Genomic DNA, 27072 nt, shown 5'->3' with positions numbered 1-27072 from the left:
AGTTCTTTGCATTATTTTAGCCTTTCTATTTCTGAGGATCTGCTCTCTCAGATTCTAAACTCTAGAAAATATTATGAGCTGTTGGACTTCCAATTTTTGACTGATCACTGCACTTGTCTGTACATACAGCATACAGCAAGTAGTAACTGCACATCTCTGTTAAAAATGGGAACAATTGGAATATGACCAGACTCTTACTGCATTTGTTGCATTAAAGGTAGGAAACTGAATAGACTTGGAATATTTACAAAGTATAATTATAATAGTTAATTATTGATAAATGTATTAATAATGATAATATTAATGTAATTATTATAATATTAATATAATTATCACAAGACAGAAAACTGTTGCATAATTTTCCTTTTTGCAAATAACTCTTTCTAAATCAGATATCCAATAACATTTATCTTCATCTTGACTTCCATCCTTTTTCATCTACTCGCCCAAATCAGAAATGCTGACTGTAAAAGAGAACAAATCTGTCTACAACGAAGAGGAAATTGCAAACTGTAATTCAATCTCAATAAATGGAATGAACAAAAGTTCAACAAAATAATCATTTCTTGCGGAACCGTCTCATTGTGTCATCACTTATTTCATATCCTATATAAAATGTTATCTGTCAGTAACTTAAATACTGCTCATTAAATTCTCTGGCACAAACTATCATTCTGTCTGCATAGAATCTTAAGAGCACAGAAGCGAATTATTCAGCCCACTGTGCATGTGAAAGCCCTTGAAAAGCTTTCTAATTAGTCCACTCCATTGCACTTTCCCCATAAATCTGCAAGTGTTCTCTTCTCAAGCTGATGTTACCATGAAGGATTCTCCCTCACAACCTCTCCCCTCACCTTAAGCATGGTGGCCCTCAGATTAAACCTCTACTAGTAATCCCTCTCTACTCATCAGGATCTATCGAACTCAGCCTTAAAAGATCCTGCACAGACTGACTTTTGAGGAAGGGGATTCCAAAGATTCTCAACGCTAGGAAAAAAAGTTTCCTTATCCTGTTTTTAAATGGGCACCCCCACCCCTCACCTTTAAATTATGACTCCTAGCTCTAGAATCTCCCACAAGAGGAAACATGCTTTCAACATCCACCCAGTCAAATCCCTTCAGGATCCGTGATGGTGCTTTTGGGAGCTTGCAATGCACAAAATGTCTGCTGCACTTCCTACATTATAATAGTAACTATAATTCAAAGAGTGCATAATCATATGTAAAGTGCATGTATTTTGCATACTATAGTGTTATGCAAATCCCATAGGGCTGTAAACCAAGAAACCAAATTTACTGGATAACCTCCAAATAAAGAAATTACTCAAAGATTCCATTCAAACTTTGTTTCTCTCTCCCCGAAAATGCTGCAGAACTGCTGAGTTTCTCTAGCATTCTGTGATTGTTTCAGATTCCACTTTTTGATGCTATTACTTTGACAAAAATTGGAACCAACACAACTGAAAATCTAATTTAACAGTCGAATGATACTTCAAGTAAAAGGTAAATAGCTGATAGTATACAGATATACTTTAAGCAACCACAAGCACTGACCTTCACTCCCTAAACAAATGTGGCACTAGTTCGCTACAGAATCCCACAATATGCTTTTCTTCATCGAGGCAGGCAGGTCAGAGGTTCTACCTGACAATAGCGATCACTACAAGTTTCATGTGCACAAATGTCATCAGAAAAGTACAAGTGTACTTCTACAAATCCTCTATCCCTCAATTCATGACCGTTCTGATTCCAGTGATTCTCTGATCCTTTTTAGCTCAACTACCCTATAACATACTTGTTCATAATTTGGCACTTCTGTGAAAACACCCAGCAGCATCTCCTGTTCCGTCAAACATGTCCTGAAAGTGAAATTTGCTTCTGCTGCTCGTAAGTATTCTCTGGTTCCTCTTTCTGTTTCAGTTTGCTTTCTGTTTGTATCTGCACCAATATGCTCAACTCCCTTAACCTCCAGATCATCTGCAAATAGCTCTTTGCATATGCCAGTGACAGGGCTTCTTTCTTAACTTCCTTCTCAGTGGTATTGCTTCCAGGGCAACAGTCCCTAGGTTCAGTATTTCTTATTATCCAAGAAAATATCAATTGATTTTTTTTTATAATGACACATATTGTCTTTTAGCTTTACAAAATCCTTGACACACAGTCAAAAATAATTACACAAATTTCACAAATCACAAATTATAAAACTTCCTTACTGCATTGCTTCTAGGTCAAATATCATTGGTAATAAAAAGTGCTTTATAAACAAGTATTTCTTTCTGTTTGCCCTCTGAGCAGTGTATCAGAAAGTCAGCAAATTTGACGTTTCTGATACCTCGAACACAAAACTCTTAATGAATACCTTTGAAGACGCTGATACTTCATCATGAACCAACCTAGAAAGCAATGGATATAGATTATTCCTAATTAAGTTGCAATACAAAGCAACAAGATATTGTCAAACACATGGTTCAATTGGTAAACAAGTGAGGTAGGCACCTGGTTGAACACATATATTGATCACACCTATTAACTAACATTAGTCACCTTTTAAAAAATTTTAGGATCTAGATCACTGCCAAAAAATAATCAGTTCTTCTTTAGGCTTTACCCTGTGTATTAGGAACAAATACAGAAGTTGCTAGCAAAGCTCAGCAGGTCTGGCAGCATCTGTGAAGAAAAATCAGAGTTAACCTTTCAGGTCCAGTGGCCCTTCCTCAGAACAGTTCCCCAGAATGATTTAAAGAAGTGTCACTGGACCTGAAAGGTTAACTCTGATTTTTCTTCACAGATGCTGCCAGACCTGCTGAGCTTTCCTAGCATCATCTGCTTTTGTCTCTGATTTACAGTATCCGCTGCTCTTTTGGTTTTACCCTGTGTATCAGGTTTGAAATCCATTAATTTTTAACTTTTTTTTAAAAAGAGACAAGTGAAAACGTTATCACTGCCTTTTGTATTGCCTCCACGGGCATTCATTGATGAAGGTAATGAAGCTATGAGCAAAAATTAGGCTTTTTAAAAGGCAAAATGGATCAGATGGAAGGGATAATGTTGAAGAAAATAATTTTAGAACATTTTAAAAGGAAGAAGAGGGACTTGCAAAGTTAAGCAGTGTGTGTGAGAAGACTTGTGCTTTCACAGCAAAGGGGAACAATGGTATCTACAGCCATAAAAGTAAAACAAAGACAGATTTGCATTGTCTGTCATTCACAACCTTCAGATATTCTAAAATAGTTTACAACCAAGTACATTTTATAATGGCAACGGTAATGCAAGAAGAACACAAGCCAATCTGCACTCTGCAAGCTTACACATACCACAATGTAATAACGGCTAGCTAATCTGAACATTGGCGTTGCTGGAATAATAAATCCTGGCTAAGGCATTGTACAGAACTCCAATGGAGAGAATTTGCAAATGGAATCTTGGCATTTGTTGCAAACTTTATTGCACTTATACAAACAAAGAAATGTTGTCGCAATGACAAAATTGTTTTGCTGAGACCACACCTCGATTACTGCACCCAGTTTTGGTCTCCTCACTTAAGCAACAATGTGGTGACACCGGAGGTAGTTTACAGAAGATTCACCAGATTGATTCCAGGGATAAAAGGTCTGTCGTAGGGAGAAGGTGGAATAAGGAGCTTGGCCTTATACTCATTGAAGTTCAGAAGCATGAAGGGAGGATCTGATTGAGGCATATGAAACGCCAAAAGGGCACTGATAAGGTGGACGCTGAACAGATGATTTGCCCTTGTGGGACAGTCTTGAACAGGAGATCATAAATACAGGATGAGAGGAAGTAGGTCCAAAACTGAGGTGAAGAGAAACTATTTCTCTTAGAAGGTTGCAAATCTGTGGAACTCACTGCCCATGAGTGCAATGGAGGCAGAAGAAAGAACTAGATATGTTTCTGATGAAAAGCAGGATGGAGTATAGGAGCAGGCAGAAAAGTAGAATCGAAACCAGGATAAAATCAGCCATGCTCACATTAAATGGCAGAGTGGGCTTGAAGGGCTGAATTGCCAACTCCTGATCTAATTCCTATGGGATTCCCCTACTCTACGAGTAGTACCACAGGATCTTCTGTAGCTATCAGAGGCTGTTAGGGTTTCTGTTTAAGCTCACATTCATATTACATTGGAGCAAAGCTCAGGGAAATCAATCACTGGATAAAATTTACAACATTTCAATCAACAAATAACTGTCAACACAACTGAAAAGTGTTACAAACTTTTTCAAAAAGTCATCAAAAGCACTAATCATACTGGTGGGAAAACAAAGATTTGATCTATTTATTATCTAAATCTAAACTATAAAACCAAAGGTCAAAAGCACAATAGTTTTACAATGTCTGCTTTGCAGACATACAAGTTGACTGGTACAGGAGGTTTACTTGAATTTGCTTTCAGATCAACGTACAATTGTTTCACTAGCTTTTACTGTTGACTAATGTACTAACAAAATCACCAGTATTACGTTAATTACTCATGACATTTATTTACCCTTGAGTCTAATGCCCAAACTTTATAAGTCCCCTCTCCTGTGCACAGTTTCCAGCAGATGGACTTTAAACATATTAGTCTGTAATTGATAGACAACTGGTCGAAGCAAAAATTGAATTAAAGCACTTACTTGCTGCTCCATTTGGAATCTAGTTAACCGCTGCATAACCCCTTGTAATCATACCACAAACCACTGAAAAATCTAATTATGGGCAACAGTTCTGCCTATTTAGGTGTCAATTTAAATCTAAGCAATACCCATCAATCCTACCTTTTTACTTCACTGTCTGTCAACCAAATCATCATGTTTTTAAAATCACCCATGGGACCTGAGCATCACTGGCTGGTCATCATTTATTGCCTGTCCCGAGTTGCCCTTGACAAGTAGTGGAGAGCTGCCTTCTTGAACTACTGCAGTTCATATGCTGTAAGGAGACCCACAACGCCATCAGGGAGGAAGTTCAAGGACTGACTCAATGACAGTGAAGGAACACTGATATATTTTCGAGTCAGGATTGAGAGAAGCTTGGAGGGGAACTGCAGTGGTGTTCCCATGTACCTGTTGTCCTTGTCCTTCTAGATTGAAGTGGTCATGGGTTTGGAAGTTTCTGTCTAAGGATCCATAGTGATTTTCTCAGTGGATCTTGTAGATAGTACACAATGCTCCTCCGGAGCACCTGTCATGGGGGGGGAGTGGATGTTTGCGGATGTAGTACCAATCAAGTGTGCAGCTTTATCCTGAATGGTGTCAAGCTTTGAGTGTTGTTGGAGCTGCAGTCATCCAGGCAAGTGGGGAGCATTCCATCACACTCCTGACTTGTAACTTGTAGATGGTGGATAGGCTTTGGGGAGTCAGGTGGTGAGTTAATCACTGCAAGATACCTAGTCTCTGGCCTGCTCTTGTAGCTACTGTGTTTACGTGGCAAGTCAGTTGAATTTCTGGTCAATGGTAACTCCCAGCATGTTAATAATGGGGATTCAGTGATGTTAACTGATGGTCACTGCCTGGCATTTGACAGATGCAAATGTTACTGGCTATTGATGCAGCTTTGAAGTTTCACTGAGGTTATGGACCCAGAGAGGTTGCCCTTAATACAATTAGAGTAATTCTGGTTTGTTCTTACTTTTCAATATATAGTAATATCTGTAGTACTATGAAGAATATGTTGTCTGAATGTAGGCAAAGTTACATTTATTACTTATTCCTGCATGGTCTGAGAAAATAGTGGTAGCTGTCCTCCCTGAATCATTGTAGTCCAGTTGATAATAGCGCTTTCACAATAGTATTCGGCATGAAATTCCACCGTTGTATGTAAAATTACACAGGTTACCATTATTTCAGTTACTTCTTAAGAAATCTTACAGACAAGCAAATATTGAAACTTTTTTTTAAAAACTTTATTGCATGTAAGAAGACTCAAGTAAGTAAATTAAGTCTCGCAACTCAACTCAGCTAATACCCAATTAATGGTAGATTTTAGTTACAATTCCAAACAGTGTCTATTTCTAGATGTCCAGGCTTTGATCCTTGTGCTGTTTTGTTCGCCAGAGTTCTGCTACTGAAAAGAATCCTGAAGTTGAATTCTTACAGAATTTTGTCTTGTGCAGTTTCTGATGTGATTACCCATGATCCATTAGATCTGTTCACCCAAACATTCATTACACTTCTGGAGTCGTCAAGTCTGTTGCTTGTCTTATCCTGTTCCTTGTTACATTCTGTGTTAACTGTATGTTTGGAACACAATTTTCCTGCAATTAACCCCTTTAGCTCAGGATATTCTTCTGCAGGCAATTTTAATTGCTCATTGATCACAAGGCAGCAGGTTACCAAGCAACTGTTGCCTGGGAGGGAGAAGGTAACAACTTGTTTACTTCGTTTTGTCTCCTCCTTCCAGGAATGTTTAATTGGCACGTTGCTTTTAATTCCTTTATAATAATTTCTCATTGTTCTTTTCATCTCAGGAAACAGTTTATTCCAAGAAGTGTTATAGCTGATTCTTTCAATCCCTGAACAGTTATTAACGTTTTGAAAATTGCACTATCACAATATAATAGTAACTCAGCAACATCGCTGGATCAATAACAAAAGACTGGAGATGAAGATGTCCACACGTCAGTGCTCTTGATCCATTGAAGGTGGGTGATGTCAAAATAACTTCCAATTAGTCATTGCAATGCTTTTGAATAGTATCTAGTGCAATCATTGTGATGGACAGAGTGGATACTGACTCCACTGGCTCAGATATCAATCAACAAACATTCTCCATTCATCATCTATTGAGTGGTCACTACTTTCATCATACACTGATCTGGTATGTGGTGGAAGCACTTTGAAGAATCAGAATGTGTGCTATTTGTGTCAAGGTAACCAGATGGCCACGACATTAAATACAGCATTCGGAGATAGTAGGAACTGCCGATGCTGGAGAATCTGAGATAACAAGGTGTAGAGCTGGATGAACACAGCAGGCCAATCGGCATCAGAGGAGCAGGAAGGCTGAAGTTTCGGGTCTGGACCCTTCTTCAGAAAAAAAATCAGCTTTCCTGCTCCTCTGATGCTGCTTGGCCTGCTATGTTCATCCTGCTCTGCCGCTTGTTATCTCATATTAAATTCATCATGTTTAGTTAATTCTACTTAATGATGAGCCAAAATATTGTGATTACAGGGAACTGTTAATGTTGCTATCTTTGAATGAGATATTGGGGGTTTCTCTTGCTCCTCACAGTTGTATCTAGGTAATTTCCAAAGAATTTTGTAGGCCAGCATGAGCAACTTTTGTAAGTAAAGGGTCATGAATGGAGTTGAACATGCTGTAATCAGAGAATATATCTACCCTAACTTTATAATAGTCAGAGGGTCATGGATGAGACAGCCTCATTTGCATGGTCAAAGAGTATTTGCCCACCTATCTCTTGCATCTATGCCTCTTTTAAACAGTTACATAGTTATGCAGATTGCTCTGCAATGTCAAACAGTAATTTGCATCTATAGAGTTCAGGAGCCAGGGTCAGAATCTCTGCTATTGCCTCCCTGCCTTCTTTCACAAGCCTAGGGTGTATGCCTTTAGATTCAAAGAGAACAAATCTGAAACTAGTACCTGCTCAGTGGATCAGTGATAATGGGAACTGCAGATGCTGGACAATAGCGAGTTTTGAGAAGATTTGTAGCTCAGGTTAAGGTTCTGGATGTGAGCCAGAAGGTTAGTTTTCAGACATTTCGTCACCATTCTAGGTAACATCGTCAGTGAGCTTCCAATGAAGCACTGGTGTTATGTCCTGCTTTCTATTTATCTGGTTAGGTTTCCTTGGGTTGGTGATGTCATTTCGGTCTGGGCCCGAAACGTCAGTTTTTGTGCTCCTGAGATGCTGCTTGGCCTGCTGTGATCATCCAGCTCCACACTTTGTTAACCTGCTCAGTGTAGTTTGAATTGACAGCGCTAAGTACTTGATTCAGCTATTAAGAACAACAAAGGGATGGAACAGGCTTTGATCTTGTGGCACAATGGTAGTGTCCCTACCTGTGAGCCAGGAGGCCCAGTTTCAAGTCCCACCTACTCCAGAAGTGTGGAATTATGTCTCTGAACAGGTTGATTGTAACTTTCTCCGAAACCTGCAGAGATTTACCTACAAGTGTCGATCATCTCACCTACCATACAAGCGAAGGAATACCTCCTTAAACGATTATTTCACTTTTAAATTCCAAAACCATTCATCGATTTAGTTTAATGAGAATTAACTTTTACTAATTCACTGACGGATTGGTCCATGGTGCTTTTTCCAAATTCATTTTATTTTCACCATAACTTGTGTTAATTCTCAGTATACTCTATGCAGCTATTGTACATTTAGCACTCACAGGAGGGCTCTTGGTCTGACTGGGCTTATGGTTGGAAAAGTTAAAAATTCAAAGAATTAACACAATACGATATGGAGTTACTTTCACCAACTCTTTTGATGTTGGTCTAATTGCTCCTACTGGCATTTTGAGAAAAAGAGGCACAAAGTCCACAGTGCTATGTCTTAGAATTGTTTCACTGCATAAGGAAGCCAACAAGCCCAAAGGGTCTGCACTAGATCTCTAAGCATTTTAACTTAGTTCCAATCTCCTGCCTTCTCCCTATGACCCTAGACATTATTTAAACAAAAACAATCATCCAATGTCCTTTTTGAATACCTCAGTTGAACCTGTCTCCAACTATACTTCCACGTAGAGGCACCCCATTTCCTAACTAGTCAAGGTTAAGTTGCCTCAGCTCCAGGAAACACAGGACTGTTTTTTAACGAAAGAGAGATGACTGGTGGTGAATTTAGTCTGAGGGTCACCACACCTCAGATAAGGGACAATGTTGTAAAGGTGGGACCTTCATGGTGACCTCAGCCAGTCTGGGAATTAAACTCATGCTGTTGGGATCATGCTGCATCAAAAACCAAACATCCAGCCAACTCCAATAGCTAGCCCCCTCCCACACCTTAACTATTCTCAGCATGAGAAATATTTTTCTCACCTCACATCTGCTTTCTTCGCAAACACTTTAAACACAGTGCCCTCTGATTCTCAACTGTTTATCAGTAGGCACAATTCTTCACTACCTGCCCTGTCCAAACGCCTCATGATTTTGAAAATTTCTATCAAATATCCTCTTAGCGTTCTCTCCAAGGAAAACAACACCAGCTTCTCCAATCTTCCCTCATAACTGAAGGGTTTCATCCCCAGAAGCATTCTCTCTTATGCAATCACATCCATGCTACAGTGTGTTACCCAGCACTTCTTACATAATACTTTGCCTCATAGCTAACCAGAGCCTTAGTAAAATTCTTCACAACCTCCCTGCTCTCATACTCTTATCACCAAAGCCGAAAATGCTGTTTTTTTAAAAAAAACAGTTCTCTGTACCTGTCTTGCCACATTTAATGACTTATGTACATTTATATCCAGATTGCACTCTGTTCATGCTTCAGAATGGTCCCCATTGTTTTATTTTTAACCTTTTACCAGTTGTGGGAAGGGCAGCATTCTGAATGCCACTTTCTGCAAGCACGGCCCGTCTGTGTAATTCGAACAGTGTGGGACATTACAGGAATGGAATGTAGGAATTGGACACCATTCCAGGAACTCCAAGCTCCCAAAGGAAACCATTCCAACAAATAGTGCCTTCTTGTCCTGTCAGACTAGAATCACTATAAATCCTTTGCAAGTTTAACTTTAAATTATCCCAGTTGATCTTGGCAAATGCAGCAATAAAGGCAGAGGATTTATCAAGATCTCATTAAACGCAATTTCAGTGTGGGAGTTGTAAAAACCTCAGCATCTTGTCCTATTCACTTTCAGTTATGCAAACCTGTACGACACGAGTGGAGAGAATTTGAGACAGAATAAGCCAGTTAATCCAGAACAAAAATGAGTTTCACGATATCTTGGACTGCAGAACTAATATCATTTTGTTAAATTCTTAATAGTTGCTTTTTAAAAAAATTCTGCCCTACTCCAAGATGGCTGCAAGTGCTTGCAATATTGCAGACTAGTCATTGCATCACATATAACCCATAGCAGAGTATAATTGCAGTAATTTTACGAGGCAATAAAAGAGTGTAGGAGGAGAAAAGTCAATTACTCAGTGGCACTTATAAGGCATAACAGAAATGAACACGTTTATAAAAGGTTTGGTGATTAAACTCACTTTTACTGCCACAACCTGTTTGGGTTTTACTCAAACTGCACTCTCGCCCTTTCAAAAAATCTTCGTAGTCTAAATACTGCAAAAAACCATATAAGGAAGCATTATGCAGTAAGCAAATTCTTTCCCAGTGTAACTTGATTGTAATGCTGTATAGCAACTCCTGTCTAAGATAACAAAGTGTGAAGCTGGATGAACACAGCAGGCCAAGCAGCATCTCAGGAGCACAAAAGCTGACATTTCAGGCCTAGACCTTTCATCAGAGAGGGGGATGGGGAGAGGGTTCTGGAATAAATCGGGAGAGAGGGGGAGGCGGACCGAAGATGGAGAGAAAAGAAGATAGGTGGAGAGGAGAGTATAGGTGGGGAGGTAGGGAGGGGATAGGTCAGTCCAGGGAAGACGGACAGGTCAAGGAGGCGGGGTGAGGTCAGTAGGTAGGAAATGGAGGTGCGGCTTGAGGTGGGAGGAAGGGATGGGTGACAGGAAGAACAGTTAGGGAGGCAGAGACAGGCTGGGTTGGTTGTGTGATGCAGTGGGGGAGGGAACAAACTGTGCTGGTTGTGGGATGCAGTGGGAGAAGGGGAGATTTTGAAGCTTGTGAAGTCCACATTGATACCATTGGGCTGCAGGGTTGCCAAGCAGAATATGAGTTGCTGTTCCTGCAACCTTCGGGTGGCATCATTGTGGCACTGCAGGAGGCCCATGATGGACATGTCATCTAAAGAATGGGAGGGGGAGTTGAAATGGTTCGAGACTGGGAGGTGCAGTTGTTTATGGCGAACCGAGCAGAGGTGTTCTGCAAAGCGGTCCCCAAGCCTCTGCTTGGTTTCCCCAATGTAGAGGAAGCCACACCGGGTACAATGAATACAATATACCACATTGGCAGATGTGCAGGTGAACATCCGCTTAATATGGAAAGTCATCTTGGGGCCTGGGATGGGGGTGAGGGAGGTGGTGTGGGGGCAAGCGTAGCACTTCCTGCGGTTGCAGGGGAAGGTGCCCGGTGTGGTTAGTCCCCTCCCCCCACTGTATCACACAACCAGCCCAGCTCATCCCGTCCCACCACTGCATCCCAAAACCAGCCCAGCCTGTCTCTGCCTCCCTAACCTGTTCTTCCTCTCACCCATCCCTTCCTCCCACTCCAAGCCGCACCTCCATTTCCTACCTACTAACCTCACCCCGCCTCCTTGGCCTGTCCGTCTTCCCTGGACTGACCTAACCCCTCCCTACTTATACTCTCCTCTCCACCTATCTTCTTTTGTCTCCATCTTCGGTCCACATCCCCCTCTCTCCCAATTTATTCCAGAACCCTCTCCCCATCCCCCTCTCTGATGAAGGGTCTAGGGCCAAAACATCAGCTTTTGTGCTCCTGAGATGCTGCTTGGCCTGCTGTGTTCATCCAGCTTCACACTTCGTTATCTCGGATTCTCCAGCATCTGCAGTTCCCATTATCTCTGAAACAACTCCTGTCTTGCGATTTCCCTGCTTTACAACTCAAATAGTAACCTTATGAACTCTGCAAATTGCTGTTTTTAGACTACTGTAACTTGACAAAAGATACAAGAGAATAAATAGTAATGCAGGATAAGATCTGCTTTGGGAAATCACAGGTTAACTGATTTCTGTGGAGAAAGAAAATTGAAAATATGCTGCATTGCATGAATACTAACACTCCATACAAACACTATGTAAATCCAGCAAAATGGCCTACTGTGAACTAGCCACATTACAAGGAGATGAAATAACCCTACAAAAGATGAAGGTATTTAATTGTATGGGCTGCACTTTTACCACTTTTTTCCTTGAGCTGCAACTTTTGTCTCCTGTTTCCAAAATCAACCAAAGGCAGTAAAATGTAAACTTCTTCACAACCCAGAAGGAATTTCCTAATTCAGCCTCTGTGCACTGCTGTGCAGGCAGATTACATAATTTACCTCTACATATGCTTTCTCACTGACATCAAGAAAACTAGTTGTGATTCTCAAGCAAAAACATGTGATCATTCATATGACATATGCTGATTCTCTGCTGGAGGCAATGGATAGTAATAATGCACTTGGTGTCATCTCTAATGGCCTCTCAGATTCTGAATAATGAGAATGCGACCTGCTTCACCAAGATTGTGTGACAGCTACAAAGCAAATTAAGGGTCAAGCTGTGGCTGGTAACTCACAGGCCTCTCAGTTGTGACTGATCTTGTCTCATTCCAAGACATGAGCACAGAATCCAACATGACACTGTAGCAATGAAAGAATGTTGCAGCATCACTGGTCATGTAACATTCCCAATGATACTTAAAATAACCCTCTTTCCAAGTGGATATCGAAGACTCTGAAAAGTAAGAAGGGAAATTCTCACTGGTGACATTCCTCCAAAAACATTGCTAAATCAGCATATTGCTGCGCATGGGACCACATCGCGCACAAATTCACAGAATGGTCTCCTGCTGTGCTGTAACTTACAGTCGATTGTATCTGATTTAGGTCTCTGCAAAAGCAATTCACCAGTGTCTTCTGCAGTGGCCTGGCCTCTCCCCAACGCCCTGCACTGTCCTCCTTTTCATCTAACGACCCAATTTACCTTTGAATGGTGTAAGTGAATCTACTTCCATCACACTCTCAGGCACAGCATTCCAGATCCTAACCTCTCCTTGCACAATAAAGCTTTTCTCCATGTCACTATAACATCTTTGGCTAATTATCTCAAACCTATGTCCTTTCTTCTCAAATCATCAGTGAAAGAAATTTCCCTCTTCGAATGCCATTCTAGACCCTCATTGATTTTGAATACCACAATCAAATCTCACCTCAACCTTGTATATGGCAAGGAAAACAGTCCTACTTTCTCCAATGTATCAAAGTAACAAGTTCGTGTCCCATGGAACCATTCTTGTCAATCATTTCTGCATACTCTCTAATTCATTCACATCTGACCATCACTTTTGCTACACCAGAATTATGACTACACTTCAAAGGTACTGCACCTCCCAAGGTCATTAAAGGCACTAGCTAAATTCAAGTCTGCCTAAGTTCAAATAATCATTCTGTTCAAATTGAACTGTTGCATCTCTCCACCTTTACAGACTCAAGAGGAAACAGTTAAAAATATTTGCCCACCAATGCAATTTCTACTCAGTGAAATGTCTAAATCCCCCACTTTGAAGTTCCTCAAACTACAAAAGTTGGCATCACTAACAAACATAAGACAGAACTCATCTCGTTTTGATTTGGTAAATGTCTCTTTAAATCGGAAACAATCTATAATTTCCTTTAACATTTACATTCATATTCACAATGTAAGCAGCACTAGCAAAGCAGCATGTATTGTCCATCCCTAGTTCAACAATTTGAATGTGGGACTGGAGTCACATACAGACCTGTACCAATCGTGATTTGCAGATTTTCTTCCCTAAAAAAAGTTAGCCCAGACGAGGTTCCTTATGAAGAAACAGACAACTTCACTTGCACCGAAACCAGCTTAATTTTACACTTTTAATACCTTTTTCAAAAATTAACCTCTTGTGCGTATGGTGGGATTCGGACTCATGTCGTCTGGAACATTAAGTGACCCAAGAACTATTCCAGCACAACATTTGAAACATTTTCATACTTTGAATAAATAATTAACATGGAAATGCTTACTTTTTTTGAATGAGTCTGTAATCTGACAATTTGTAAAACCTTAGCATCTAGTCATGAAGTATGAAAATGAACTAGCTAAGACTTTTGAATAGGACTGAGTATATTAATTGAAATACAGCAAACCAGGTAAATTTAGCTAATTATTTAGCACATACATGCTACCATGGTCCCTAACTGGGATAAGAGTATAGCATTTCTATCTTTACTGTTTCGGACGTGATATGGGTCAAACACGGGCAGGTGGGCCTAGTTTAATTTGGGATTATGGTCAGCATGGACTGGTTGGACTAAACAGTCTGTTTCCACGCTGTATGACTCTGTGCTATTACATAGTTTAGGGGTAATTAATAACTTAGAACTAGTATGTTGTACGTGAGGATTTGGTAGAATACTCCAGAACAATTCCAATCACAAAAGAGTGGCAAACTAAAACAGTTTTCTGTTCATTATTAGTGACATTTACTCACTGAAGACCTACTTGAAGCAATGGAGTCTGGACTCACCTGTGACAGTGATCTGTAACATAAATTTTATCATGTTAAAGGTGGTCTGTAAATGCCAGTTGCTGTATTGGTTGAGTAAGACAGGAGACCAAAAATATCACTACACCTTTGGGAAAAATTCAAAACTTTCCAGAAAGTCAGCTTATTTAGCAAGCTGGTTAAGGAAACATGAGGAAGTAGAAATGTGTGTAAATGCTGTTCAGAGATCAAGAGCCCCCAAAGACAATAGCATTTATATGGCCTCACATCCAATCACATCTTGTCAGGTACTTTTATCCTTATTTATTAACTAGTTCAATGAGGGAAAAGAAAATTTACTTTAGAAGCTATGTTTCATCATCATTGGCGGACCCTCACAGACGAGGATGACTCTCTTCCACTCTCAGGGTGAGTCCATAGGTGGCTGTATAACCCAGTGTGGCTACTGCAGACTCTGAGACACTTGGGGCAGAAAGTGGTCGTGGGAAAGGATGGGTGGGGCAGCTAGCTCCTTTCACTGTTTTTGTCTGGTTTCCACTTGTTCCCGATGGCCGACCTTGAGGTGCTCAACACCTTCCCAGATGCTCCTCTTCTACTTTGGACGGTCTTGGGCCAGTGATTCCCAGGTGTTTCTGTTTATATAAAGCTAAGTTTATATATTTCATGAACTATAACGAGGATTTAGCGTTATTGGCTTGAAATGAAAGTGCTTAGCATCACTTTTAAAAGATACTGTATACAGAAACAAAGATGTAATGATTAGAGATAATGGGAACTGCAGATGCTGGAGAATCCAAGATAACCAAGTGTGAAACTGGATGAACACAGCAGGCCAAGCAGCATCTTAGGAGCACAAAAGATGACATTTCGGGCCTAGGCCCTTCTAGGCCCAAAATGTCAGCTTTTGTGCTCCTGAGATGCTGCTTGGCCTGCTGTGTTCATCCAGCTTCACATTTGGTTAAGTTGTCATGATTGCACTGTTACTTCCATGAAGAAGTAAAATTAATAACAACTAGGAAATTACCAGTTTCAAGGGATGGGGCTGCTTTACCTGTGGGGCACAGTATCTGCCAGAGAAGTCAAAACAATAGGAAATAAGCAAAATGTGGGAAGAAAATATGGACAAGTATCAACAAAGCTGTCAATTAATATCCAAGGACTTGAGCTGGTGTTCCCAAGCTCAGCATTAATTTTACATTGTTACTTGTTTAATTAGCTAGTTGGGTGCTTTGATGGTGGACTTTTCAAAGCAAAATAGCTAGGTTTTTCCTCACTGCAGGTTGCATAGGGATGGCTGAAACTGACGTTTGAGCTATATTACAGATTTACTAAAACATTTTTGTAAATCTCGAAGTTTTTTACTATTTGATTTACCACACAACTATCAGTGTATGAAAAAGCTGACTGTCAACAACTTAAGATGCAGTCTATATACGTAGCCCAATGCTCCCTTATCCATCTGCAATGCGGGAGACAACTCCAATCATTGTGCTCCCATTTCAATGCAACTTCCTCAATCCGAATAAACCACATCTGGACAACAATTCAAATAAACAATGAAAACAACCGAACTTCCATAGACATCATGAATGGCTTTGTTAAAGAAAAATGTAAACGGTTGGGTGAATCAAACAATAAATTCTGTTGAAGCAGCCCTAGTCAAATTCATCTCACAGCTGAAAAAACTTCTTCAAATTGAGCTAGCAGGTACACGTTTGAAGGTGGGAAATATAAAGCGCTGATCAAATCAGAAATTCAGATTATGTATAGGGAATATATGAGCATGAAGTAACAGGCAGTTCATTCTGTAATTTTCCAAATAGAAGAGCATGACATGATGTCAAAAGTTTAAAAATTCTTCAAGACAGCAGTAGTTCTGTAGGTCACTGTCACAGTATGACTTCTCTGCAAAGACCAGGTTCTTGTAAAATTCTAAATAAATGATATTAAAGTACAGATGCTGAGAAAGCTATCGGGAAATTCAGAATTGCTGGGCGTACCCGCTTTCTCGTGTCACTTGCCTTGAACCGGTAACAGACTCTTCTGAAAGCCACCAAGAACAACATAATAGAAGCCAAAATGAAGTGAAAAGCCAAGTTATTAAATAAAAATATGGCATCATTTTCCTTGTCTTAAATTTAAAATATTCCTAAGAGACTGTAACTGATCCTTGTAATTCCATGAATATCCAGTGAGCTGTTAAGCTCAATATGAGGCCAGGTATGATATGATTAGCTTTCAGCCATCTGAAAAAGATTTTGAACAGTAAACATCTTTCCTTGAAAACAAAGTTTAGGGTCTACAAGAGCAAATGTGGTCTCCATTCTCCTACTTGTTTGTGAAATCCAGAACTTGAAAACCTGCCAAGAAAGGAAACTTTTAAAACCAGATGTCTTTGAAGGATTCCAGATAAATACTGGAGGAACTGTATATCCAAGAATTATGTAAAATACTAAATACATCCTCCTGGTCATCCATGATTTGTAAAAAGATGGCTCAAGCAGTCTTTGCCATGTCACATGACATCGGTCACCGTGGTCTGCCTATAAGGTCTTGTAGTGGAATCCTAATGAACTCTGAAGACAGCAATCCTAGGTGCCACCAGCTGTCAGTAGAGATAACCAGTTAGCCAAAAGACACTGAAGCAATGCAAAAGCATTAGGTGTCGCCAAGATAAAATGGAGTGCTTCATCCAGTTCACATGTTTCAAGACACTACTGACAAAAACCACCGAATGTACGTAAGAGTTTGCGAGTTTTGAGAAGATTTGTAGCTCAGGTTGAGGTTCTGGGTGTGAGTTTGCTCGCTGAGCTGGAAGGTTAGTTTTCAGACGTTTCGTCACCATTCTAGGTAACATCATCAGTAAGCCTCTGACGAAGCGCTGGTGTTATGTCCCACTTTCTATTTATCTGGTTAGGTTTCCTTGGGTTGGTGATGTCATTTCCTGTTCTTTTTCTCAGGGGGTGGTAGATTGGCTCCAAATCAATGTGTTTGTTGATGGAGTTCTGGTTGGAATGCCATGCTTCTAGGAATTCTCGTGCGTGTCTCTGTTTGGCTTGTCCTAGGATGGATGTGTTGTCCCAATCAAAGTGGTGTCCTGATACCAAATACTGAACTACAGGAGCAACCATCCCAACACCCACAAATGAAGCTGCATTAGAACATTATTCCAACGAGCCACCACACACTGCAGCACAGAGGAACTACACAGAGCAGAGGAAAATCACTTATACAGCGTATTCAAAAAGAATGGGTACCCTATGAACACAATCCGCCGATTCCTCAGCAATAAACCCAAACAAACAGACAAAACGGGCTCAGAAACCATAACCACTCTCCCCTACATCAAAGACATTTCCGAAATGACTACCAGACTACTCGGACCTCTTGGCATCAGGGTAGCCCACAAACCCACCAACACACTAAAACAGCAGCTAATGAACTTAAAAGACCCTATACAGACAACAAATAAAATGAACGTCATCTACAAAATACCTTGCAAGAACTGTGACAAACACTACATTGGACAAACTGGCAGAAAGCTAGCCACCAGGATACATGAACATCAAGTAGCCACAAAACGACATGACCCACTATCACTCGTATCCTTACATACAGATGTGGAAGGACACCACTTTGACTGGGACAACACATCCATCCTAGGACAAGCCAAACAGAGACATGCACGAGAATTCCTAGAAGCACGGCATTCCAACCGGAACTCCATCAACAAACACATTGATTTGGAGCCAATCTACCACCCACTGAGAAAAAGAACAGGAAATGACATCACCAACCCAAGGAAACCTAACCAGATAAATAGAAAGCAGGACATAACACCAGTGCTTCATCGGAGGCTCACTGATGATGTTACTTAGAATGGTGACGATACGTCTGAAAACGAACCTTCCAGCTCAGCCAGCAAACTCACATCCAGTACGTAAGAGTGTTATGAAAATGAATAAGGTGACATCACATCATGCTCTTCTATTTGGAACGTAAGTATCTGGCAGAACCTTTCTTGGAAAGCCATCAACACAGCAAGAATTCAACTCTGACTGAACAACAGCGATTGTCAAACCCAGAACTGCAGACCAAGTAGCACTGCGGTTATGTTGGCTGAACTAGTAAACAAGAATTAATAACATTAAGATATTACAAATTCCATTACAGCAGGTGGGGAATTTGAATTCAGTTAATGAAATAAACCTGCAATTGAAATACCTATCGCAGAAATGGAGATCATCTAACTATGACGATCATAACATTTTCAAACATTTTGCCTCATTAGCTAAAATATAACACTGGAACTGTACAAAAGACTAATTAGACTTTGCCGGAGAACAGTACTCTGCATGATTCTGGTCACCACAACACAGGAAGAATATGAGTGTATTAAAGAGAGTGCAGTGGAGAATTGACAGGAGAATTATAGCTATGAAAGATTGGATACGCTGGTGTCATTCTTCACTGAACAGATGGGAAATTTAATAGAATGCAGAAAGTAATGATCTTATGGTTAGGAAAGGCCTATTTTCTCTGGAAATGACGTCAATAACCAGAAATTTTACATTTAAAAATTAATGGCAGAAGGATTTGAGAGAGATAAAGAGAAACCTTTTTGCCCAGAGGATGGTGCGTCTGGAACTTCTTGTCTGGCAACACTCGTCTCATTTAAAAAGTACTTGTGCAAAATCGGCAGTACAGTGGACAGTGAAGGTGGTTACCTCAAAGTATAAATAAAAACTGAAAGAACCATGGATGCTGTAAATGAGGAACAAAAACAGAAGCTGCTGGAAAAGCAAACAGGTCTGGCAGCATCTGTGAAGAAAAAAAACTCAGAGTTAATGTTTCAGGTCCAGTGACCCTTCCTCAGAACCCAAAACGTTAACTGTTTATTTTCTTCACAGATGCTGCCAGACCTGTTGAGCTTTTCCAGCAGCTTCTGTTTATGTTACCCCAAAGTATAATGGCACCTCAACCAGATGGGTCAATGGGCTGAGGATTGGCAGATGGAGTTTAATTTAAATAAATGTGAGATACTGCATTTTGAAAAGCAAATCAAGGAAAGGCTTATACACTTAACGATGAGATCTTGGTAATGTTGCTAAATAAAAAGATCTTGGAGTGCAGGTTCATAATTCCTGGAAAGGGGGGTCACTGGTAAATAGGATAGTCAAGGTGGTGTTTGGTGTGCTTGCCTTTATTGGTCAGCACACTGAGTATAGGAGTTGGATGTCATGTTGCGGCTGCAGAAGACATTGATAATGCCACTTTAAGAATACTGCCAGGAAAGACCTAAAGACAGAGCTCAGAAGAGCCAGGAGGAGACATGAGAAGTTGTTGGCGGATAGGATCAGGGTAAACCCTAAGGCTTTCTCTAGGTATTTATGGAATAAAAGAATGATCAAAGTAAGATTAGGGCCAATCAAGGATAGTAGTGGGAAGTTGTGTGTGGAGTCAGATGAGATAGGGGAAGCGCTAAATGAATATTTTTCAACAGTATTTACTCTAGAAAACGACAATGTTGTTGAGGAGAATACTGAGATACAGGCTACTAGACTAGGTGGGATTGAGGATCACAAGGAAGAGGTATTAGAAATCCTTCAGAGGGTGAAGATAGATAAGTCTCCTGGGCCGGATGGGATTTATCCTCGGGTCCTCTGGGAAGCCAGGGAGGAGATTGCCAAGCCTTTCGCATTGATCTTTAACTCGTCATTGTCTACAGGAATAGTGCCAGATGACTGGAGGAGAGCAAATGTGGTTCCCCTGTTCAAGAAGGGGAGTAGAGACAACCCTGGTAATTATAGACCAGTGAGCCCTACTTCAGTTGTTGGTAAAGTGTTGGATATAAGGGATAGGATTTATAATTATCTAGAAAAGAATAAATTGATTAGGGATAGTCAGCACGGTTTTGTGAAGGGAAGGTCGTGCCTCACAAACCTTATTGAGTTCTTTGAGAAGGTGACCAAACAGGTAGATGAGAGTAAACCGGTTGATGTGGTGTACATGGATTTCAGCAAGGCGTTCGATAAGATTCCCCACAATAGGCTATTGTACAAAATGCAGAGGAATGGAATTGTGGGAGATATAGCAGTTTGGATCGGAAATTGGCTTGCTGAAAGAATACAGAGGGTGATAGTTGATGGGAAATGTTCATCCTGGAGACCAGTTACTAGTGGTGTACCGCAAGGGTCGGTGTTGGGTCCACTGCTGTTTGTCATTTTATAAATGACCTGGATGAGGGCATAGAAGGATGGGTTAGTAAATTTGCAGACGACACTAAGGTCGATGGAGTTGTGGACAGTGACGAAGGATGCTACAGGTTGCTGAGAGACATAGATAAGCTGCAGAGCTGGGCTGAGAGGTGGCAAATGGAGTTTAATGCAGACAAGTGTGAGGTGATGCACTTTGGTAGAAGTAACCTGAAGGCAAAGTACAGGGCTAATGGTAAGATTCTTGGTAGTGTAGATGAGCAGAGAGATCTCGGTGTCCTTGTACACAGATCCTTGAAAGTTGCCACCCAGGTTGACAGGGCTGTTAAGAAGGCATACAGTGTTTTAGCTTTTATTAATAGAGGGATCGAGTTCCGGAACCAAGAGGTTATGGTGAAGCTGTGCAAAACTCTGGTGCGGCCGCACTTGGAGTACTGTGTACAGTTCTGGTCACCGCATTATAAGAAGGATGTGGAAGCTTTGGAAAGGGTGCAGAGGAGATTTACTGGGATGTTGCCTGGTATGGAGGGAAGGTCTTACGAGGAAAGGCTGAGGGACTTGAGGCTGTTTTCATTAGAGAGAAGAAGGTTGGAAGAGGTGACTTAATTGAAACATATAAAATAATCAGAGGGTTAGATAGGGTGGTTAGGGAGAGCCTTTTTCCTAGGATGGTGACGGCGAGCACGAGGGGGCATAGCTTTAAACTGAGGGGTGAAAGATATAGGACAGATGTCAGAGGTAGTTTCTTTACTCAGAGAGTAGTAAGGGAATGGAACACTTTGCCTGCAATGGTAGTAGATTTGCCAATTTTACGTACATTTAAGTCGTCATTGGATAAGCATATGGACGTACATGGAATAGTGTAGGTTAGATGGGCTTGAGATCGGTATGATTGAGGTCGGCACAACATCGAGGGCCGAAGGGCCTGTACTGTGCTATAATGTTCTATGTTCTATGTTCATTCAGATTCTGATGACTTTTGTCCACTATGTCTCTTAACAGCCTTCTCAACTTGTCTTGCCACCTTCAAGTATCTGTGCACCTCCAACTCAAAAAGTCTCACTATGGTAACACCCCCTCTAAAATTGTACCATTTTAGTTTCTATTACTGCTCCACATTCTACCAAATTGTAGTAGATCACATTTCTCCACATTAAATTTTACTTTTCATGTGCCTCCCCCAATTCTTCAGTCTGACATATCTTCCACACTGGTTTTTTCACTATTTCCAAATATCACGTCCCCTGAAAACCACGGGATGGCACGGTGGCTCAGTGGTTAGCACTGATGCCTCACAGCACCAGAGACCTGGGTTCAATTCCACCCCTGGGTGACTGTCTGTGTGGAGTTTGCACATTCTTCTCAAGTCTGCGTGGGTTTCCTCTGGGTGCTCCAGTTTCGTCCCACAGTCCAAAGATGTGCAGGCTAGGTGGACTGGCCACGCTAAATTGCCTGTAGTTCAGGGATGTGGAGCTTAGGTGAGTAATAGAGGGGTAGGTCAGCGTGGACTTCTTGGGCTGAAGGGAGTGCTTCCACACTGTAGGGATTCTATAATTCTACTTTCTATACGCAAGTCCAAGGCATTACAAAATCCCCAAACAGCACGTCTAAAGACAAAAGCCAGGGTATACTTCCTATTAGAGTGTAAATCAATTCTTTGTTTTGCTCCTTGCCACTGTATCCACACTGACAATCTCACTTTAGAATCATAGAATCCCTAGACTGTGGAAACAGGCCCTTCGGCCCAACAAGTCCACACAGACCCTCGCAGCATCCCACCCAGACCCATCCCCCTAATCTACACATCCCTGAACACTACGGGAAATTTAACAGGGCCAATCCACCTAGCTTCACATCCTCGGACTGTGGGAGGAAACCAGAGCACCCAGAGGAAACCCACATAGACGTGGGGAGAATGTGCAAACTTTACACAGACAGTAACAGGCTTTAATTCCACTATCATCTATTGTGCTGTATTCTGTCACACATTTCCAAGTCTATACACACAATCAACCTCCAAACCTGCATTAACTTTCTCAGTCACTAATCAGCTAACAGCACTGAACGAAAGACAGAACCAGCTAAATTAAAATTAAGTAAAAGTCAAAACAGGTTCTCCAACTTCAAAGGAGTGCAGAATCCTAATTACAAAAGAGAAGGATGATATTTGATGTCCCTTCAAATCATACACACTGCAGCATGAAATCAGTCACAGCTCCGTAAAGTGTGAGTGTTTGCGAAGCCCCTTCTCTTGCATTTGTGAGCCAATGTTGAAAACCCCATTCAAAATATTTACTCCTGGGCTTACTGTTATAACCTCTACACAATTTAAAGCCAAGGTCCAGAGTAAGCTAATAGAGTTCACTTTGCTGTTTTTAAGACGATAATTGAAATTAAAAAATCTTTTCATTTTTGGTGGGCACTGGATTAGATTAATGCAAGTTTTAAACTGACTTCCAAGCTTTCAGATTGACAGTGACTTCCTGTTTTCAGGACTTTGATTTTATGGCCTATTTAAACTTGTGCAACCCATAAATTCTAAAAGGTTGAACCAAATCTTACTGCTAGCTAATCATCCAACTCAATATCTGATTTACAATCCAGAACAAGTACTCTTAAAAAGTGCCTGAACTGCAGCATTATGCCGTAATTCATGGTATGCAAGCAATGAATTCCGTCCCAAATGGCATGGAGAGTCAACCCACAGCAGGTGGACTGCAGCGGTTCAAGGAGGCAACTAGGGAAAGGCAATAAATGCTGGCCAGCCAGTGCCGCCCACATCCCAAAAAATCAATGGAAAAAACATCTTCAATAGAAGTTGGGATAAGATGATTACTGAAATTTACAATCTGTCATTCTGTTGATTGTCTTGATGTTTGCACTTATCTGGGGCAGAGAAAAAACTGTAACACAAATCACAACTGCAACTTCAACACGGTGCCAACTTTCACACCTTTTCAACTGACTGGTAATTCATATTTGTATTAAACAGACAGTTAAACAACTCTCTCAGGAAGTCACAAAGGTGAATAAAACAAATGATTTTACTGTCACGTAAAATACAGTGAAAAAGCTTTCAACTGTCTCCACTTCAAGGACTGCACCTTCCCCTCTCTGTTGATCGAAAATGCCCTCAACCGCATCTCTTGCGTATCCTGCACTTCTGCCCTCAAAACTCCCCACTCCCCAAAAATAAAGACGGTCGCCCTGATCCTCACATTCCACCCTAAGAACCTCTACATCCAGCACATCATCCTTCACAATTTCTGCAACCCACAATCTGACCCCACCAAAGAGAGATCTTTCCCTCTCTATCCCTTCCTACTTTTTGTAGGGACTGCTCACTCTGCGACTCCCTTGTCCACTCCACACTCCTCACGAAATCCATCACAGCTGGCACCTTTCCCTGCAACAGCATGAGGTGCTCCACAAGCCCCTACACCTCCCCCGACCTCCATCCGAGGCCTAAAACAAACTTTCCATATCCAACAGGGGTTTACCTGTACATCCTCCAAAACCTGGTCTAGTGTATCCGTTGCTCCGAATGTGGCCTCCTCTACAATGGGGAGATCAAACGTAGACTTTGAGACAGATTTGCGGAGCATAAACATTCCACATGCCATTACAACACCACCTTCCGATTGCCATCCATTTCAATTCCCCCTCCCACTCCCTGAGTAACATGCCTATCCTGGGTCTCCTCCAGTGCTACAGGCAAACTGGAGGAACAGCATCTCATATTCCACGTCAGGACCCTACAGCGCAATGACCTAAACACACAATTCACCAGTTTCAAAATCTCCCCACCCCTGGCCTCATCCCATGTCCAACCCTCCCTCTCAACCCCACCTCCTTGACCAGACACTGTCTATCTCCTTCCTCATCTTTCCCTCTGACTAATTCCCATAATCCCTACCTGCATCCACCTATCACCATCCCACCTACCTTCCCCCAGCCCAACCCGTCTTCCTTTTATTTATTTCCCCTTTCCCTTCCTCCTACTCAGTCCTGGGAGGGGGGTTCTGGGCCTGAAAAGTCAATTCTCCGACTCCTCTGATACTGCCTGACCTGCAGTGTTCCTCCAGCTTCACACTGTACTGAGCTGGTTAAATAGTTTGCTTATTGCACAAGCCACAGGACTGACAAAGGAATTGAATGAGGGAGGTGGGGCAGGCTGCTCTCTGAAAATTCTTCACAACAGTTGTTGAAACAAGAAACCTAAAAATAAATTGGGTGGAAACCAGTCAGGTTCTCAGCTCACCTGGACGCAAACTGAAAAGAACATCCAGGTAAGAATACTAACAAGCTCATACTGCATATGTACATCTGATGATTAACTAATGACGTCACACTGGCTGACATATTCCAGATTTGGTTTTAACAATTCCACCACTACAAGAATTAATTGGTGCTCCTAATATGATTTCATCCAATCTCTGATCCACAGCTGCACTGACAATTCAGTCAGCAGCACCTTGTTTACACTTCTGTACAATACTGTACCTAATCTTAGGAAATAGCTCTGCACGTCTGCTTACACAAAGAGCACACAGGTCCACTCCTTTAACCAAATGTTAAACTCTTCAAAAGTATGCTTACACACTGAAAATACTTGCTTGATGCCTCGGTCTAGGGTTGCATTGCATGTGATGCCAAGGCCAAGTGGAGATAGGCTGTCTCCTTTGGGGAGTGCCACACTGCACAGTTCCAGTCAGATTTTTTTTAAAGTCACTGTAGCAACAGGTCTTAATTCTTATATGTACCTGAAAGCATGAATAAGGCTGCAAATTTAATAAGGGGTCAGCTGACACCAAGTCATAAGTCGTTTGAAGCTGGATATTAAACTACAGCTTTTTATTCAATGTTTATTACTTGTATTTCGGGAAAGTACACATCATCATCTCCAAAGAGACAATGTTGTATTTCACATTTTGGCCCAGAAATTACATTGATTAAATAGAGATCTGGCAGGCATTATTTAGCAGAATAATATGTCAAGAAAATCTCTGTAGACTTACTGAGTTCAGCTTAATTTGCATAGCCAGGATATTACCAGTGTAATGAACCTTAACTAAGGTGAGATATAAAGAATGAGATATTTATATTAATGTAGTGCCTTTCACAACCTCATTTAATGTCTCAAGTCCAATATGACCTCATACAGGTCACTGCTTCTCTGCACACTTGCTGCGTTTCTCCAACAATTTCAGATATCCAGCATCCTAGTACTTTGCTTTTATTCAAGATTTTTTTAAAATGTAGTTACGGTTGTACAGTTGGAAAGCCAATTTACACAACGATAGGTTGTATAAACAGTGGTGCAATAACAATTAGATCACATTTTTGACATGGGTCGAAGGATAAACGTTGGCCAGAACAGCATACAGATCTCTCCTCCTTGACTTCAAAAACAGCCATAGGAGTTTTTGCACTCATCCATCAGGACAGACGAAGCCTCAGTTAAATGTCTCAGCAAAAACTGGCACCTCTGCCAAGCAGCACTCCCTTCATACTGCACTGGAGTAGCAGTTCATCATGTGATGATTACCGAGCGGGTCATGAACTTTGAGTTAGAAGTTAAAATGAGCGCTACCAGTAAAAATGTAAGTCAGCTCATTTCTGAGGAAAAATACCATCTGCCTATTTCTCCAAATTAAAAGAAAGATCTATGTTTATACAGTGCTTTCACAAACACCACGCCTCAAAGCACATAACAGCCGATGAAATATTTTTGGTCACTGTTGCAATGCAGGAAACCTAGCAGCTAATTTACACACAGCCAACTCTCACAAACAGAAACGAAATAATGACCAGACAACTTGTCTTTGTGAGTGAGGAATAAACACTTGTCGAGATACAGGGAGAACTTCACTACTCTCAAGCAAAATATTGCCATGTGATCTGTCACATCCGCACTGTAATCGTTTTGATAATCACCAATTTTGACAACATTTGAATGAAGTAATCAGGCACTTAATAACTTAATTCATAAATTAGGAATTAATTCTCAAGTTAGGCTAGAGCTTTAAATGCATTCACTGTTTGTTACTTCCCACATTTATGCATAAGACCTATTTTCTCATTTGCTCCAAATTCAATGATTGACTTGGTAAAGCAGGAAATGGGCAGAAATAAAAGGAAAACAAAAGAAATTTTAGCTAGTTTCCACAGCGACACATGTGATTCTGTCTTACACAATACTCTTAAATTCTTCCAGCGCTCAGCATCTCTCCACATCCCCTTCTCCAGGCTCAAAGACAACCAACTTTGAAAAAATATTTGCCAAAACAGTTGAGGGATCAGTGGTAAACAAATCAAATTGGGTGCACTAGTGGCAAGGCAGCTTTCTCCGATCCCAATCCCACACATCAAGCTATTATGTCAGCAACATCGCAGATTTGTATTTAGCTCAAAAAGGTTGCTAGTTTCTGTTGAGATTGTTATAAAACAGAAATCAATTAACTGGACAACTGCATGACACACACATACAAAACATGTTTTGTTCGGGCATAGGAAGGTTGGGGTGCATGGAAAAGGAAAATACATCATTAATGGAAA

General features: G+C 41.0%; 1 protein-coding gene across 10 annotated transcripts in view; it reads right to left on the bottom strand.

Annotated features, from left to right (window-relative positions):
- nbeal1 (neurobeachin-like 1) overlaps positions 1 to 27072 on the bottom strand; it is a 214191-nt gene that overhangs the window by 148981 nt on the left and 38138 nt on the right. The gene's annotated exons all lie outside the window — the stretch shown is intronic.

The sequence above is a fragment of the Stegostoma tigrinum genome, chromosome 7, assembly GCF_030684315.1.
Source record: "Stegostoma tigrinum isolate sSteTig4 chromosome 7, sSteTig4.hap1, whole genome shotgun sequence".
Lineage (NCBI taxonomy): Eukaryota > Metazoa > Chordata > Chondrichthyes > Orectolobiformes > Stegostomatidae > Stegostoma > Stegostoma tigrinum.
Note: the sequence above shows the minus strand (reverse complement) of the source record. Positions and strands in the feature narration are given on the sequence as shown.